The 16,333-nt window shown below is 45.5% G+C and overlaps 1 protein-coding gene across 1 annotated transcript in view; it reads left to right on the top strand.

Annotated features, from left to right (window-relative positions):
• The first annotated feature begins 203 nt into the window (after window positions 1-203).
• filip1l (filamin A interacting protein 1-like) overlaps window positions 204-16,333 on the top strand; it is a 69,433-nt gene continuing 53,303 nt past the window's right edge. Inside the window, exon 1 of the mRNA XM_012837304.3 lies at window positions 204-612. The gene's annotated coding sequence lies outside the window, so the exon portion shown is untranslated. The remainder of the gene's footprint in view (window positions 613-16,333) is intronic.

Raw genomic sequence — 16,333 nt, 5'->3', positions numbered from 1 at the left:
TGCTCTGTCCATCTCTTCCACTTCACCCCAAGGCTTCCTCGCCACTCTTCCCTGAGAGTTCTTGCTTTTTCATTCTCTCAGACACTCTTGCCCCTTGTCTTTGCTAGGGGTGTGGGAGGGATTCACCGACTCTCTCTCTCTCTCCCTCTCTCTCTCTCTCTCTCTCTCTCTCTCTCTGTCTCTGTCGTCTCATGCGACACCCCGTCTCCCATCTCCAATCAAACCCCTCCTCCTCCTCACACTCCACCCCTCCTCTTCTCTCCTGTTCTCTGACAGTCTCCCGGCTCTCCCACTCCACCTGAACAGAGGCAAACTGAGGACACTCTGCCGGTGAAACAGCAAGGGAGAAAAAAAAAAGAAAGAAAGAAAAGGAGGGAGGGGGCAAAACAGAAAAGAGGCTCCAGAGGAGGAGGAGGAGGAGGAAGAAGAAGAAGACAGGAGAGAAGAGAAGAGGCAGGCAGAACACTTGACTGGATAACATTTCCACCCGCCGTGGAGAGGAAGGAGATAGCAAGCACACGCTTGCACACACACGGTCTCTCTCTCTCTCACAGACACACACACAGAGGCACACCGGTTCAGGACTATTCACCGGCAGGCCAGCTCTGAGAGGTAAGTCTGTCCTTCGTGCGACAGCCATGCACCACAAACCACCCTCATCATTATTATCATCATCATCATCATCGTCATCATCACTACCACCACCACTCTTTCCTATCAGATTCTCTCTGCTAGAGGTGTTTGATCTTCTACATGCCCTCTTTTTCATGACTCATCCACTCGGATTGGCACATTGGCACGTTGCTTCTCGTTCAGTCAGCTCCATGTCGGTTACTCCATGGCATGATTTATGATTTTAGGATGAAGGAGACTTGAAAGGATTTGGGGTGCTTTGGGTCGGTGGGTGTCAGAGGGAGGGGAGAGGGTCTCTTGTGCTGTTGTTGGCACTGCAGTAAATGGGCTTTATGGTGAGTTAGTGTTTCATTGCTCAGGCTGTCATTTCAGTCATGCTTTTAGTGCATGAAGGACAAACTGTCAGCACGGCGATTATCTGTGCATTCTGCTGTCCCCCTTACCTTGATATGATGGGGAATGTTAACTACATGGCTTTGAGCTCATCCCTGACCTTGGACGTGATGTGGCAAACGACATGTCAAAAGCACTTTTCGGCAAGGCTGTTTTTATGCCGTTGGGCACAGTCATTTAAGTTAGTCATTTAATGTTCTTTACATTATTGAATTGATTTTGTATGTACTTAATGCAATACAGGGTTGGTGACTTTTGAAACTCTATCCCGTCATTATATGGTAGCAATACAGCTGGCCATATGGTTCTACACTTAAATCCACAACATGCATAAAACTCAATAGGGGTTGTTCAACCAGAGGCCTGAATCATGTTACTTATGCAAATAAATTAGCTGACAATTAGGAACCGATAGCTTACTGTTTAAAGCACAGACACTGCCTTGGGCCAGTGACTACATGCAGTTTTCTCAAGGGGCGGGGGCTTGTAGGGGGGTAGGTGCTTTTTCTGAGTTGGCCCTACGCATCTCAGATCACCGCAAAACAGCCCTCAGCCCTACCCCACCCCCTCCCTCCGGCCCCTCGAGTGCGGGTCACAGAATGACACGGGCCTCAGGTTTCAGACATTTCATTGGCCTGCATTTGGAAGCCTGCATCAAGACAAGAGACAGAGGGACAGCAAAGCAAAGGAGAGAAAGAGAAGGAGACGGATAGAATGAAATGGAAAAGATGGTTAGGTGAATTAATGATGGATGGCTGGATAAATGAATGCATCAGTAGTGGCGCTTGTGTGGAGGTGCAGCTTACACAAACTGCCATGTGAAAGCTCCTTGCAGACTTCACTTCTGCACTTCATACAATCTCCAATCTTGCATCTGTGTCTCTCTTGTCTGTTCTCCAATCAAATTCGGTCCCAACCAGAATCAAATTCAATAACAGTCCCAGATCATAAACTTGATCACAATACTGCACAGGCAAGAGATAATGAATGTTTTATTGATGACAGTACAGCGAGGCAAGATGAGGGAGCAATATTGCACAGATGCGACAGGTGTTTGCAGTAGGTTTTCCTTCTATGAATGCAACCTCATCAGGCTTTGGATCTTTTGTAATCAAATAGGGGTAGTGTACTGTTGGAGAGCTTGGTAATGACGTGCATCACAACACTGCCATTGCTTTGACTCATCTCAACTGTATCAGCTCAGCAATTCATTGCAGTCTAAACACATTTTGCAGTTTTGTTCTCATCCCCCGGTGGTCTTCCTCGCCTAAGCTCTCCGATGCAGACAGATCCCCAGTAGCATGTCCACATTAAGCCTGAGGTTAATCCTCTTCTGTAGGCAAACAGGCAGACTTGTAGAGACACAGCAGCAGTCTTGCTCACAGTTTTAAAAGGCCTTAAATCCTGAGCGAACGGGCGTGAATCGGAGCCCTCGGGTGTAATCCCTTTAAGGACGTACAGACCGGTAGGGAGGCCCCATGCAAGCTGTCAGGCGCGCAGCCTTCTGGCCCGGGGAATGTGGCCTGAGGCAGGGAGAGCAGAGGAGCCGAGGAGGGCTGGGGGCCGGGGAGGGATGGGGGCCGTGGCATGCTGCCTGGCTGGGTGTGAGACAGACTGAGAGCACCAAGGGTCTCTACGTCAACGCAGGGTCGGGGGGCTCAGGGGGAAATGATTCTCTAGGCAATGGGGATTTGGAAAGTTTACAAGTAAAAAACAGCCATTGGGGAGCTACCACAAGCTGGCTGCGTGCCTTAAGCAAAAATAAATGATGAAAAATAAGAAACATCACAATAACACCACTATGTAGAAATGCCAATTGTTCATTATTTCCATTGGTATGCTTTGTGTAGTTTGCAATGCTGTTGACTACCTGTGAATATATTTTACCATTTAACAATGGAATATTTTGGGGGTGTTTGCGATACACTGTGGAAAAACTTAATAGGAGAAGCAGATTTAATCACCTCTTACATGATGCTTGTGAGGTGCTCAGATGCGTTTTGTTTACCTCTGGACTTGGCACACTCTGCCAATTTGTTAGCGTGACTGACGTTTTGGGGGAAGTGGGGCAGTGTGCCTATAAACCCAACTAGCATTACTCACAGATAATGGCGCCTCGAGACAGTTTAAGTGGGATTAACAGCCTGGCATCGAGTACACAAACTGTTGTCTTCTCATCTACATGGCATTTAAGAGAACCATAACTAAAGTGTGCCAAATCCGCCATTATTGCATTACACCCTTAAGAGTTTTCAGACACAATTTTCAAACGACTCATTTATCAACACTCAACAGTTACTTAGACACCACCTGCCAAATCCTCTGCAGACTGGATTTGTTCACGTTCAGGAAATCGGTTTAACATCAAACATGAAAGATCAGGTGTGTTGGCTTCAAGGGGGATGTCGACAACATGCTGTGATTTAGTGGCCCTTGAGGCGACTGTAATCTCATCATACTATACACATGTGGGTGTGGGAGCCCTGGCGCGGTGAGAAGGACAGGCCGCCCAGACCAATCTTCACACCCTGTGCTGCCTCTGAGGGCTTTATGAAGTGAGGCCAAAGTGCTGGCCAGCCTTAACATTAACACTCCATCTATCTTATCCACAGACGAAGGCTGGGCCCACTGAACTGGCGATGTTTTTTTTTCATCCTAATCCCATTTGATTTGATTGTCAGATATGATCCCGTATGATTACTTCAAGTGCAGATGATGCATACCACTCGCATAGTGTTTTTGAAGAAATACATTCCTGTTGCTAATTCCCTGCAAATTGCGCAACTTAAAAAGTGAAACTAAACTTCACACTTTAGAATCTTCAATTCTTGTCAAAACAAGACTGAAGTAGTAAGCAATTCGTTTTACTCCAGGTAATTATTTGTTGATATGCGTATTTGTCATTAAATACAAAAATGTCAACTAGGTGCAATATATTCTTGGTAGACTTCACTTACTGTATGTTCCATCTAGTATGGAAGACTTCACATACGTTTCATCTAGTATGGCACAAATCACTCTTTGCACCTTTGGGTGAAGCTGATTGGGTAAGTGCAGTGTTCAAGAAGGGAATGCGGGCCAGTAACACGTGGCATACACATGTGTGTGTGTGTGTGTGTGTGTGTGTTCACCTCAGTCCCATTCGTTCCTCTGCAGCTCCTACGTGGTAGTATCAAGGGCAAGTGGGTTGTTCATGACGTTCCTCTCGGAGCGCTGAAGTTCTGTTTTAGATCGGGGGATCCTGTTCCCTCACAGAATGCCGCTACAGGAGCCTCTGGGAAAGGAACGCTATTTTTACCCAATCAGAAAGGGCTAACGTTCAAGCTGAGAACCCTAGCCCCCCATGAACCACCACTGCACATTCACACACTTGCTATATTTAAATGTGTTTTCAACTCCCCCCCCCCCCCCCATGAGTATTAGCATATGACAGTGTTAGCGTAGCAAGGGTTAGTGCTGTATAGAAGTGAGACCTGCAGAAAAGTCAACAAGTTCAGGCTCTCCATCCCCTTTTTTCCTTAAACATGCATGATTGCACCTTTGGATTCCCCCAAACACCTGCGTCACACATTCTCTCTTTGAAGAGGTCAAGAACCTCTCTCTCTCTCTTTCTCTCTCTTTCTCTCTCTTTCTCTCTCTCTCTCTCTCTCTCTCTCTACACACACACACACACACACACACACACACACACACACACACACACACACACACACACACACACACAAACACACACACACACACACACACACACACACACACAAACACACACACACACAGAGATATAGAGATTGATGGTGGTCTGGTCTGGGGAGCATTAAGGTGTCAGCAGCAGATGAAAGCTTCTTTCTCTTTAATGTGTGCCCTCAGCAGGCCAGTGGAATCCAAGCTGGAGTGTTTCAATCAGAGTCCATCTGTGGACATATCTCTGCATGTGTGGATGTTACGATTGCTGTAACGAAAGACACAGAGAAGCTTTGAGAAAGTATGTGTGTGCAGGAAGTCTCGATAGGGCTGAGTGGTGTCAGTGTGTGTGTGTGTGTGTGTGTGTGTGTGTGTGTGTGTGTGTGTTTGTGTGTGTGTGTGCAGCATATGACTGACGTTGATGTAGGCGTTAATGTGTGAGGAGAGGCACAGAAAAAGACTGCACATATCTGGCTGTGAATTGAATTATGAATACATGTACCTTTGGTGTGTGTGTGTTTGTGTCTTCTGTGTGCAGCTGTGCAGTGCAGGGCCCCTTGGATTTGGCTGGAGCTGAGGTTATATAGAGAGTTGGAACATCATGGTCCATAAACAGCATGAGCATCCATCCAATACTAGCTATGCTGTCTTTCTTTTTTTGTACTGATAATGGCCCTTTGGGATCGTGTAGCCTTTTACTCATTCTACGAGTATGGTTTTATGTATTTAAGTTACACACTACATCAGTCATTTATGAGACTACTCTGCATAGGCCTATAGTGGGTTCAAGGTTACTTTGGTGTTGGGCCACCAGTAGCCGCCAGAAAAGCTTCAATGTGCCTTGGAATTGATTTCTACAAATCTCTGGAACTCTACTGGAAGGACAGAACAGCATTACTCCCAGAGATATTCCCTCATTTGGTGTTTCGATGACGGTGGTGGAGAGTGCTGTCAAAGATGTTTGTCTAACATCTCCCATAGGTGTACAATTGGGTTGAGCTCTGGTGACTGTGAAAGGCCATAGCATATGATTCACATAATTTTCATGCTCATCAAACCATTCAGTGACCCCTTATTCCCTATGGATGGGGGCGTTGTCATACTAGAAGAGACCACTCCCATCAGGATAGAAATGTTGCATCATAGGATAAAGGTGATTTTGGAGCTTTGTATTGATTTGCAGTGACCCTTCCCTCTAAGGTGATAAGTGGAGCTAAACAATGCCAGCATAATGATCCCTTCACTGTATGGGTGAAGCATTCAGCACACATGCACTCGCCCACTTGTCGAGAATATTGTTGCGGGATGACTCATCTGACCAAATCACTTTTTTTCCACATCTGATTTTGGCACCACCGAACTCTCAAATGTGCATTCAGCTTTTTGTTACGAGGGGTTTTCTGCAGTGCAACCCAACTATAATATCCCTCGCGATGTGATTGTCGGCGGACTGTTCTTGCTGACACAGTCTGATCACGTCATTCTCAGTCCCCCGAGGAAGAGTTGCTGTTCTGTTTATCCTCACACATCACACTAATGCACGAGCAACGCGGTCATCAAATGTGCACTTTCCCACAGATCTAAATGCAGATGTCCCTTTAGTCACTGTTCCTATTGAAACTATAGCCAGAGTGACTGAGTTTGTGACTAAAGCTCCTTCTATCTGTACCCCAAAAACGAACCCTCTTTCAAAGTCACTTAGATTTTTTCCTCTTGCCGTCTTGATCCAAAATTCATAATCAACTAGTCTCGTTCAACAGTTTTACACTACCACAGAGCATGACTGGAGGTTAATTGCTGAATTGTGCCCCGAAGTGCATCTGTGTGGAAGCATCTACTTTTGTTATGTTTCTTCACACATTTGTACAGGTTTTTCCTTTAATTTGTCACCGTCTGTATGATCATGTGCTGTGCTCAAGTGCATCATTTGTCATCTATCTGTATAAAATCAAGTGCTCATCTTTGATAAAGCATTGTTTTGGAGCATTTCATAATGTTGTACTCATCTTAAACAAAGCTAAAAGTTCATGTCAATAGTTTTCCAAATGTCATGGTGTAATTGTGTAACTTAATAGATTAACTAATTTTAGTGAGCATACCAGAATGTGAAGCATGACCAATGTAACTACCCTGATATTTTTCACATACTTGACATTGCCGTATTCGTAACATGACGCAGATGGCGTTCGACTGAATGAATTATCAGGTGTAATTTTGTCAAACATCAGACAAAGGTCAGCAGAATGTTTCCACTCCAGTGTTCACAGTGGAAATTGTGATGTCAGCTTCACCCACGGTGTTAACCTACAGGGAGATGCCGTTTCTGTATTTTGGGTTTATTTGTTGTGATGTAACATGGTGGCGCTATCCATATCCATGCCACTGGTCCTATAGCCAGCATTCACTCCATGATAAAATCCCCCCTGCTCCTCATCCATTGTTGTCCCCCTGTGTTACCTCAGGTCGCCAGGGACCATTCCTAAAATTGACAAGAGGGGGGTTTAGTTTGTCACCGTGACCTTGTTCCCCTCTGGCATTCCTGAAATAGTGGGGGCAATTATCAGGCTATTTTCCGTCCGGGGCCCGTGTGAAGAGGCCCCGTGCTGTGACGCATACACGGCCCTGGGGGGCTTAGCGGTTGTGGAGCCGCAGAGCTGCAGAGTGCGGTGAGATGCCTTTGGCACCGGGCCCAGAACCGTCCCAGCCCACTCACGCCGGGCTGAGATGCTGTAGACAGGTCCACAACCGCTGAGAATTGCTGTGCAGGTACAGAGAGGGTGGCTGCTAAAACAAAGGAGCGCTCAGCCCTGCACATGGTGTACATGTTAGCCAGCTGTTGCTTGTCCTCTGATTCTTTAATGGCGGTTAAGAATTGCATGTGCAATATTTACCACATATACAGTTAAAAATACAAGACATAAATGTATTTATGCGCAGCTATTATAAGACATACAGCAAGTGACACCATAAGGTAACACTTTATGTTAACTCTGACTTTAACATCTGACAAATACTCATGATGAAACAAACCAACACATTTATAGCTACAAGCTAATTTGCAGTATGAGTCCCATGGGATAGTTTATTTGATGGCCTATTATAGAGTCAACAAACTGGAAAGAGGAATTGAACTGTTGCTCAGCAACCTGTATGTGAGCACTCAAGTGCTTGTCAAGAGTCAGCAAGCTTCTTCCATATCAAGATCCTAACCCCAACCTCAAATGAATGAAATGAAAGTCCATTTTTATTCTCCATAGCCAATCAATTGTTTGTTGGTAGTTTATGGGGCCATGGAAAATGGAATCATTTGTACCTTGCTGGAGGGATGACTAATTGAAAGAATTCATACGGCAGGAATGAACTCATTCCCTGATGCTGGTCACATGTTCAAATTAAATGTGAAACATTTAATATACATGCAAGCTCGACCCCAAGCCTGTCTCTTGGTCTTAACACTTTTGTCAACAGGAATGAGTGGTTTTAAAGAGCTGATCAATGCACACCCAGACAGACCATATCAATTGGGGCACTTTCATTGATTTACCGATTGCCATCAAGGGAGCGAATTGGCATCCATTAGTTTCCAGACAGCTTCCCAATCCAGTAATTGCACTGGTCTGTTTCCTCATACTCAGGAGGTAGTATGTTTCTCACAGATGTCTTAATGACCTATTGATCCCACAGATGAAGACAGCAAAGCTGAACCTTAGACTCTGTGATAGGCATGTGAGGGTATGCGCACACACACACACTCTGAAGCACACACACACACACACACACACACACACACACACACACACACCACCACCACAAATGCATGCTCACACACTGTGAGAGAGTCTTACTGTTCAAAGGAGGCATCTCCATTCCCTGGCTGTTGTGGATTAAGCACCAAAACACCAGCTAGGATTCCAGGACTTGAGAAATGTCAGTGAGGTGGAACAGAAGACTGTTACAATGAAAGCACCACAGAGGAAATATGAAGAACATGCAGAGCAAACAAGAATGATATTAGAAAAACTGACAGGTAGACAGAGACACATGCTTGATTAAATGATGTATTGGGTCACAGCACCATTGTAACCGCCTTTACTCTTCTGTGTTGTGTTTTGCCACAATAAATCGCAACACATGTGGATCCAGTTCAGTGATTTATTAACCTGGTATGAACGACAAAAAAAAGATTGGAGTCTGTAGCACGGCAGCATGGGTTGGTTAAATACAGTATGCTAGTACACATGGAGAATTGCTAGCTACACAGCTCATGTCGCAACACGTTATTCACAGTCTGATTAAAAGCTTAAATGCTAAATCCCTTAAAAATACCAAAAGACTAAATTATATTGGTCATACTAGAAAAGAATATGCACAGCACCTCTAGACAATTAGTATTGATTTAGAACGCCGTGTGTAAGATTCTAAAATAACTGCATGGGTGTGCATTCTATAAACAACTTACCACTGGCTCTACTCCTCTGAACTGGGAGGGAAGCCAAGCAGCTCTGCCCGTACATCCACTAGAGGTCACTCCTCAACCAATAGCATGGCTTGTAACTGGTATATAGGCCTATATAAAAATGTATCATATCAAAAGGTGTGCAAGTGGACCAAACCCTCACTGTCACACAGGCAGTGAAAGTGGTCAAGTCTGTGCTTTTTCACAGGGGTCAATGACTCCACCTTTGAATATCAAGAGCTAATTAGCTCCCATTCCATGAGATGTATCTACTCGCCTGCTACTAGCTTTTTTATGGCCTGGCGGATACGCAATTAGCTTGATTAAAGTCGGCACTGGAACCTAATGGATCAGTGTGTTTAATTATGCATACGTCTCCATCGCACGCTGGGTTCTCACATGTGTTTGTGGACAGGAGGACATGAATCATGGACTAATGAGAAAACACACTTGACCCCCGCGGCCGCACACGTCTCGACTCATTATGGTATCCCTCCCTACACTTTTCCCATTTACTCTCTTTCACTCAGAGCTCTCGGGTCTTTCCACATGCAATAGATGTCCATGTTTTAAAGTCTTTCTTTAAAACCACTCTGCAGATTAAACAGTAGGTTTGAAAAAAAGTCTGCTTTTAACTCTTTAACTCTACATTACACAAAAGAATATGACCAAGACCAATGATGATGAACCAGCCATTATGTTTATCATTGTTTATTTCAGAACTGCCTGCCCCTCTATAGTGTGCATGTCCGTGTGTGTGTGTGTGTTTCTGTGTGTGAGTGTGTGCATCTGCATGTGCATATGTGTTTGTGTGTCTGTGTCTGTGTGAAAAGAAGAAAGAGAGGACCCCCCCAAAAAGTTGTTGGTACTTTTCGCTCCCATACTTTCCCCCAGTTGGGTGCTTCGCTGGGGCGGGCTGTCTATTGCCCCCTCTGCCTCGGAGCTGTCGGGGGTGGATTGAGTGACCCTAATTATAGCTGCTGGGCCATGGGGTGGCATAGATTACAGGGTGATCATCCGCATGCAGGATTGGGCACATAAACACAACGCTGGAATGCCGAAAGGGGATCACTGTGCCAAGCAGCCAGGCTTAATTTGGGCAAACAGAGACACAAAACATGCAGACAGCAGCATATGTCAGGAGAGAGAAAGTGTGTGTGTGTGTGTGTGTGTACCTTCTGTGTGCAGCTGTGCACTGCAGGGACCCTTGATGTGTGTGTGTATGTCTGTCTGTGTCTGTGTGTGATTTTTGTTTTAGTCATTTAGCAGACGCCTTTATCCAAAGCGACTTACATATGTGCGACTTACAATGTATACACATTTTACATTTTACACTGATGGCACAATGCACATCAGGAGCAATTAGGGGTTCAGTGTCTTGCTCAAGGACGCTTCGACAGGGAATCGAACTAGCAACCTTCTGATTACTAAACTACTTCTCTACCTCCTGTACCACTGTCGTTGTTAGTGAATGACCATTCCATTTGGCCTGAAATTCTAAGTGCGGATCTACGTTAGGTAGCACAAGTAGCCATGAACAGATTCTTGGGGGGCCGGCTTGGTTTTCTGAATATATGTCAGTACATATTATATTGAGATCCTTTAAGGAAATGTACTGCATGTGCAGTCCTCCATGACTCTGAATGTCATTACCAAGAACATTTACCACCTGAATCATAATTAAATGTTCCTCACTGCCAGCTTTCAAACCCGCAGACTTCTATTCTATTAAGGCAAACAGCAGCTGTCCGAATGCTGTATCTCTGAGTGGCTTTGATGAAGCGGCCCCATGATGAATTTTAGCCTAATAAAACAGCAGGCCCATGTGCTTGCGATTTCAGGCAGCTGATTGCGTGCATGCTGAAAATCAATAACGCTAATGTAGACGCGGGCTCCTACTCAAGCTGTGTCACAGATGCGACCAAACCACTAGAGCGCGGAGTGCTCCTCCGTTCCCGCTAAGGTTAGTCATGTTTTGGTCTGACAAATTTCGTTTTTTTCGCCCAGTGTCTTTTAAACATGCAAGTTTCGTTAGTTAGTCAGTTAGGGGGGTGGGGGGGATATTAGTCAGAAAGATATCATTAAGATGTCAGGAGGAAGCTGTGTTTTTTGTTGTTGTGTCACACTTGCGGTAGTAATAGTCGTTTCACCAATACCATTGTCTCTAGACATTCATTACACTGTGCATGTAGAAGAGGCTCTGAATACAGCATGCATCCTAAAAATGATTTCAGGGTATCAACAGTTGGGGGCAGAACTCTGCACATAAATTCAGTATGCTAAACATATTGTCCTCCAATATCTATACGGACGGAATGGATGAGTTACAGATAGCATCTGTCCACCATGTAATGAAGACACACACAAAGAGGTCCGATGGCAAGGGGCTTGTGTCTGCCTCAGAAGGGACTAAGGGATCAAGCTGAAGGCTTAGGACCCTTCACTGACAATAAGAATGAGGATCTACTAGAGGAGAGGTCAGACTGTCTACCTAATGTGATCTATGTAACACAACGGCACTATTTGCCATAACAACATACATACAAAATCATGTGAAATGCCTTTATGGTCTAGTAAGTTACATTTTGGAAAATGGAAAAGAGATCACACTGACATCTGGTGATGAGAAGAGTGGTTGTCGTAAGGTAGTGGGTTAAGAGGTTTTTGTGTGTGTGTGTGTGTGTGTGTGTGTGTGTGTGTGTGTGTGTGTGTGTGTATGTGTGTGTGTGTGTGTATGTACGTGTGTGTGTGTGTGTGTGTGTTTGTGTCTAGGAAGGTTGGAGACACACACCCAAACAGACTGTGACTGGAAGCGTGACCTCGTTCCCTTGTTAATCCCTTGCTGTCAGGCCTCTGTCAAAGCCATGCGCAGCTCAGCAACCTGTGAAGCCTATGCTCTGTGCCAGTGGCATGTCTGATCTTCCTATTACTGCCGGGGGAAAAGAGACAGACAGAGAAAGGGAGAGAGACTTTTACTACAGAAATCCCTCAAAATCAGAGAAAAAGAGGAAGCAGTTGACGAATCCTCCACGTCACACTTAATCCATCTATAATTCAAATCATCGACCAACAGTGTATATATAGGATATAGGTCTATATTTATAAGTTCCATCCTGATGAACTGAATGTAATGCATTCTGGACGCCCCCAGAAGCTCTTAAAGGTTATTCTGAAGAACATCATTTCATAGCAAAAACAGACAGAGAGGGAGAAGGACACTATGAAGAGAAAAGGCTGATGAAACAGTTATTCTCTCATTAGTCATTAGACTCGTAGAGACGGTGCCAGAGGAAGGCATTGGCAGGTTTCGAATGCTGTGGCTGCCCCCCTGGAGAGGCTGCTGCCCATGGCCCAGATTGTAACGAGGCCCAAGGTCATTAGGGTGCAAGTATGTGTGTGTTTGTTTGTGGTGTCTACTTTGTGTTGCTAAGAGATGCTGTAAATTTAGACCTTCAGCTTTGCAGTATTTGCAGTGATTGTGATCGGTTGTTGACCAGGTGCTGCCATCTGTTGGTAGAACTGAAAAAGGCAGACAGAACAGAAAGGGAGAAAGGCAGACAGCATAGCACTGATGCTAAGTGGTGATCTGAAGAAATGCTAAATATGTCAGTATCATTGTTTCTGTCTGTTTGCCTATCTATCTGGCCTATCTGCCTATATCTGTTTGTCTGTTTGCTTTATATCAACATATTATGGTAATGTATTGCGAATAACTTTTCACGTGTCTATAATGCATAAGGGAGCGTGTGTGCACAGATAAGGACTTTTTTTGGTGCCTGCATGACACATGAGGGAGGTGTTTTGCTGATGCGGCGGCACTTTCAGTGTAATGTTCTGATGTGTGTTCAAGCTGTGAAAAGGAGCTAGACAAGTCTTCCAAGAATAGCAGAGCATATTTAGGGTCTTTAGGAAGCACTCCAAACACTGCACATGGCTCTTTATCTGGTTACATCCAGAAAGTTCACTTTGTGAGTGTGTGTGTGTGTGTGTGTGTGTGTGTGTGTGTGTGTGTGTGTGTGTGTGTGTGTGTGTGTGTGTGTGTGTGTGTGTGTATGTGTGTGTGTGTGTGTATGTATGCATACAGGTGTGTGTGCTGAAAGTATGTGTACGTGTATATGAATTTGGAAAGATGTGTGTATGTGATTGTTTGTATGGCTTTGTGTCTTTGTCTGTGTGCTCGTGTGTGTATGACTTTGTACGGATTTGTGTGTCTTTCTGTGCGAGTGTGTGTGTTTGCGCAACAAGGTCATATCATATGATGAGGGGAAAGGCCGCGGGATAGAAGATTCCCTATTCGAGTCGGACCGATGATCCATCTCTGCGGTGACAGACCATCCCAGCTATTCACACCTTTCCCGCTAGCCCTGTCTACACCCGCCACCCGATGCCCCCAGCTTTGCGCCCCAGGAAGTGGGGATTTCCCTCGCTGGGAGGAGCTCTGCCTCTTCACAAACCATGGCAGAACATGGCCCTAGCCCACATACTAGCTCAGCAGTCACACATATCAGTCACAGCTATCTCAACATTTACATGTCTTACATGGAATCATGTGCATGCTTATATCTGAAGTGACTTACAGTGCAATACAGATATACATTTTTCATCAGCGTGTACTTTATGCTCCTGTGTTCTTATTGTTAGCACCTTGCTCTTGTGCTACGCAGAATCAGCGCTTTTGAAGCCAGAAAGAGCTTCACGCTCTATTGGCGTGAAGCCAGTCCTGGTTTGGTGGTGACCAGCAGCAAAGTGCAACTACAAGTGGGATATCTGTAAAAATACATATATCTAGGGGGCAATCCCACGCCCAACACACACACCACACACACCACACACACACACACTCACACACACCTCCTGTGGTGTTGGTGTCAGTTGTGCTATGTGAAAGCTGCAGGGGTAAGGGGTGTCACCACCTGACACCGCCAGACGGGGCCGTAGAAATTGTCGGACCTGGCCCTCCATGGCACTGCCACCTGCGTAAGGGAAAGGTTAAAGTGTGAGTAACTAAAGATGAGCAGTGGTCGTGCCAGCTACTGAAAGCGTATATCCCGCCTCCAAAAATGTGGTGACTCCCAAAAAATAACTACAGATGTTGAACTGCACTGTAATGTGGAAAGGCACAGATTTTTGTGCACAAAGTGCAGCATAAATATGTGTTTGTTTATGTGTGTGTTTGTGTGTGTGTGTGTGCATGTGTGTGTGTGTGTGTGTGTGTGTGTGTGTGTGTGTGTGTGTGTGTATGTGTGTGTTAGGCTAACCCTAACCCCAAGCCTAACCCATCCTCTATTTAGAAACAGTACTGTGTGAATTAATCAGTTCCACATTGTACAAATTGTCACCAATTGTAATTTTTTGTTATCTTTATCATTTTATCAACACACGTAGCTCATTTGCGTACTTGCCTTGCCCAATTACTTCAGTTATACAAGACACAATGACCCAGAATACCAGTTTATGAAACCACCCAAAACCAAAACTCTGACCTCCTCCATGAAGGGTGTCCGTCCGCAGGATGTCCAGCCTGATCTGTTTCCGAGGCTGTGTGTGTTTTTGTGGTGTTTAGACCTCTCCATGGTGTTACTGATGTGATGAACCAACACAGCCACGCACGTAATGTCAGTATCCTGAACTCCCTCACGCCCCCATAAGAACTCGGCACTGCATCTCCGCATCTGGATTGGCCTGTCACGCGACTGGGTGATATAGCTTAGCTTGTTCCCACGGCAACCACACCTCACACACATATACACACACACAAGAGGACTCAGGCAGGCCCGGAGAGAAACACTGACAGCCTGCCAGGGTCCAGTCCACCGTGTGTCTGTGTGTGTTTTCTGTGTGTGTCTGTCTGTGTGTCTGGACGGCATCCCAGAGCAAGCAAACCTCTCCTGCATTAGCTAACCCCACACCCGCCTCCCACAACCTATCATAGCACAGTGCAGACACAACCACTCCCGACTCTCCCCCGTGTTCCCTTTCACATCAGGGAGGAGGGGAAGTGGCCTATTGTCCCCTTCTGTCTGCGGATGGTTGACACGCTACTTGAGAGGGCCGGAGTCAAGCTGCTGATTTATGAATTTGTTTTGGCTACGATGGACAAAATAGTTGTCCTGAGTGGTTTTGTGCATTTCTTTGGTCACTACCTCCCCTCGTGTCTTCCTGTAACTCCTTTCCCTCTGTGTCTCCATCTCTCGCTCTCTCTCGCTCTTTCCATCTCTTGAAAACAGAGGGAGATCTCTCTCTCCCTCTCTCTTTCTCTCCCTCTGTCTCTCTCTCTCTGTCTTTTGGACCCTTGATGCTTCATCTCTGCAGTGCAGTCCCTGTGTAATCCATCCTTCCACATGATACTCATGTCATGGCAGTGCAGTATGGGATCCCTCTGCTCCTCCATTGTGAGTGCAGCATGTGGTGCTGAGGTTGGCTCCAGCAGCTTGTTTGTTGCGTGTGTTGTTACAGCTGTGTGTGTGTGGGCTGACACAGTGTAAGTGCTGGAAAGTTGGACAAAGGGGGTACAATGACAAAGTTGTGCTGTGCTCTTGAGTATTGCTGCCTATTCCTCTCCCACAATGCAACACAAACTTCTTAGTGTGTGCTGTGGACATAATGCAGATGGACGCTGTGGAACAGTGCGGGAAGGTTCATAAAGTCTCCTCCAGTCTATAACGATGGTATATTAATCCCTCTGGGTTAATTAGGAAATCCAATGCAGAGTTGCAATCTAACCACACAAGCATTTCTAAGCCGGATGCCCATTGTTCATTTGGCCAGTGCGGTCTATTTGCTGGTGGGTGAAGCTGTTTTATTTTTGGTACAACAAAAAAAACGATTGATTTATTTAATATGTGGAGACACCCTGTGCACTGGATCGGAACATCATGCAGGGATTTTTAGCAGACAACACAGACGCATGTCTGTGTCACTTTTTTACCTCAGTCTCAGGAATTCTCAGACGAACCCGGCACAATAGAGCAGGAAGCCCGGTGACAGTTTTATGGAGCTGCCGTCACCTCCGTGCTGACCTACGAATGGCTGCCTAGACAACCCATATCACCATGGCGATTTCCTGGCTGTTAGTAAACAACACTTCAGCTTCTGGAAATGATCGTCCAGGCGGTGGGGGGAGAGGAGGGGGAGGAGGAAACTCCAGGCCGCTAATACTTTTACTAAAGT

Source organism: Clupea harengus, chromosome 21, assembly GCF_900700415.2.
Source record: "Clupea harengus chromosome 21, Ch_v2.0.2, whole genome shotgun sequence".
In the NCBI taxonomy this organism is placed as follows: Eukaryota; Metazoa; Chordata; class Actinopteri; order Clupeiformes; family Clupeidae; genus Clupea; species Clupea harengus.
The sequence above is the reverse complement of the archived record's forward strand: the minus strand, read 5'-3'. Positions and strand labels throughout refer to the sequence as shown.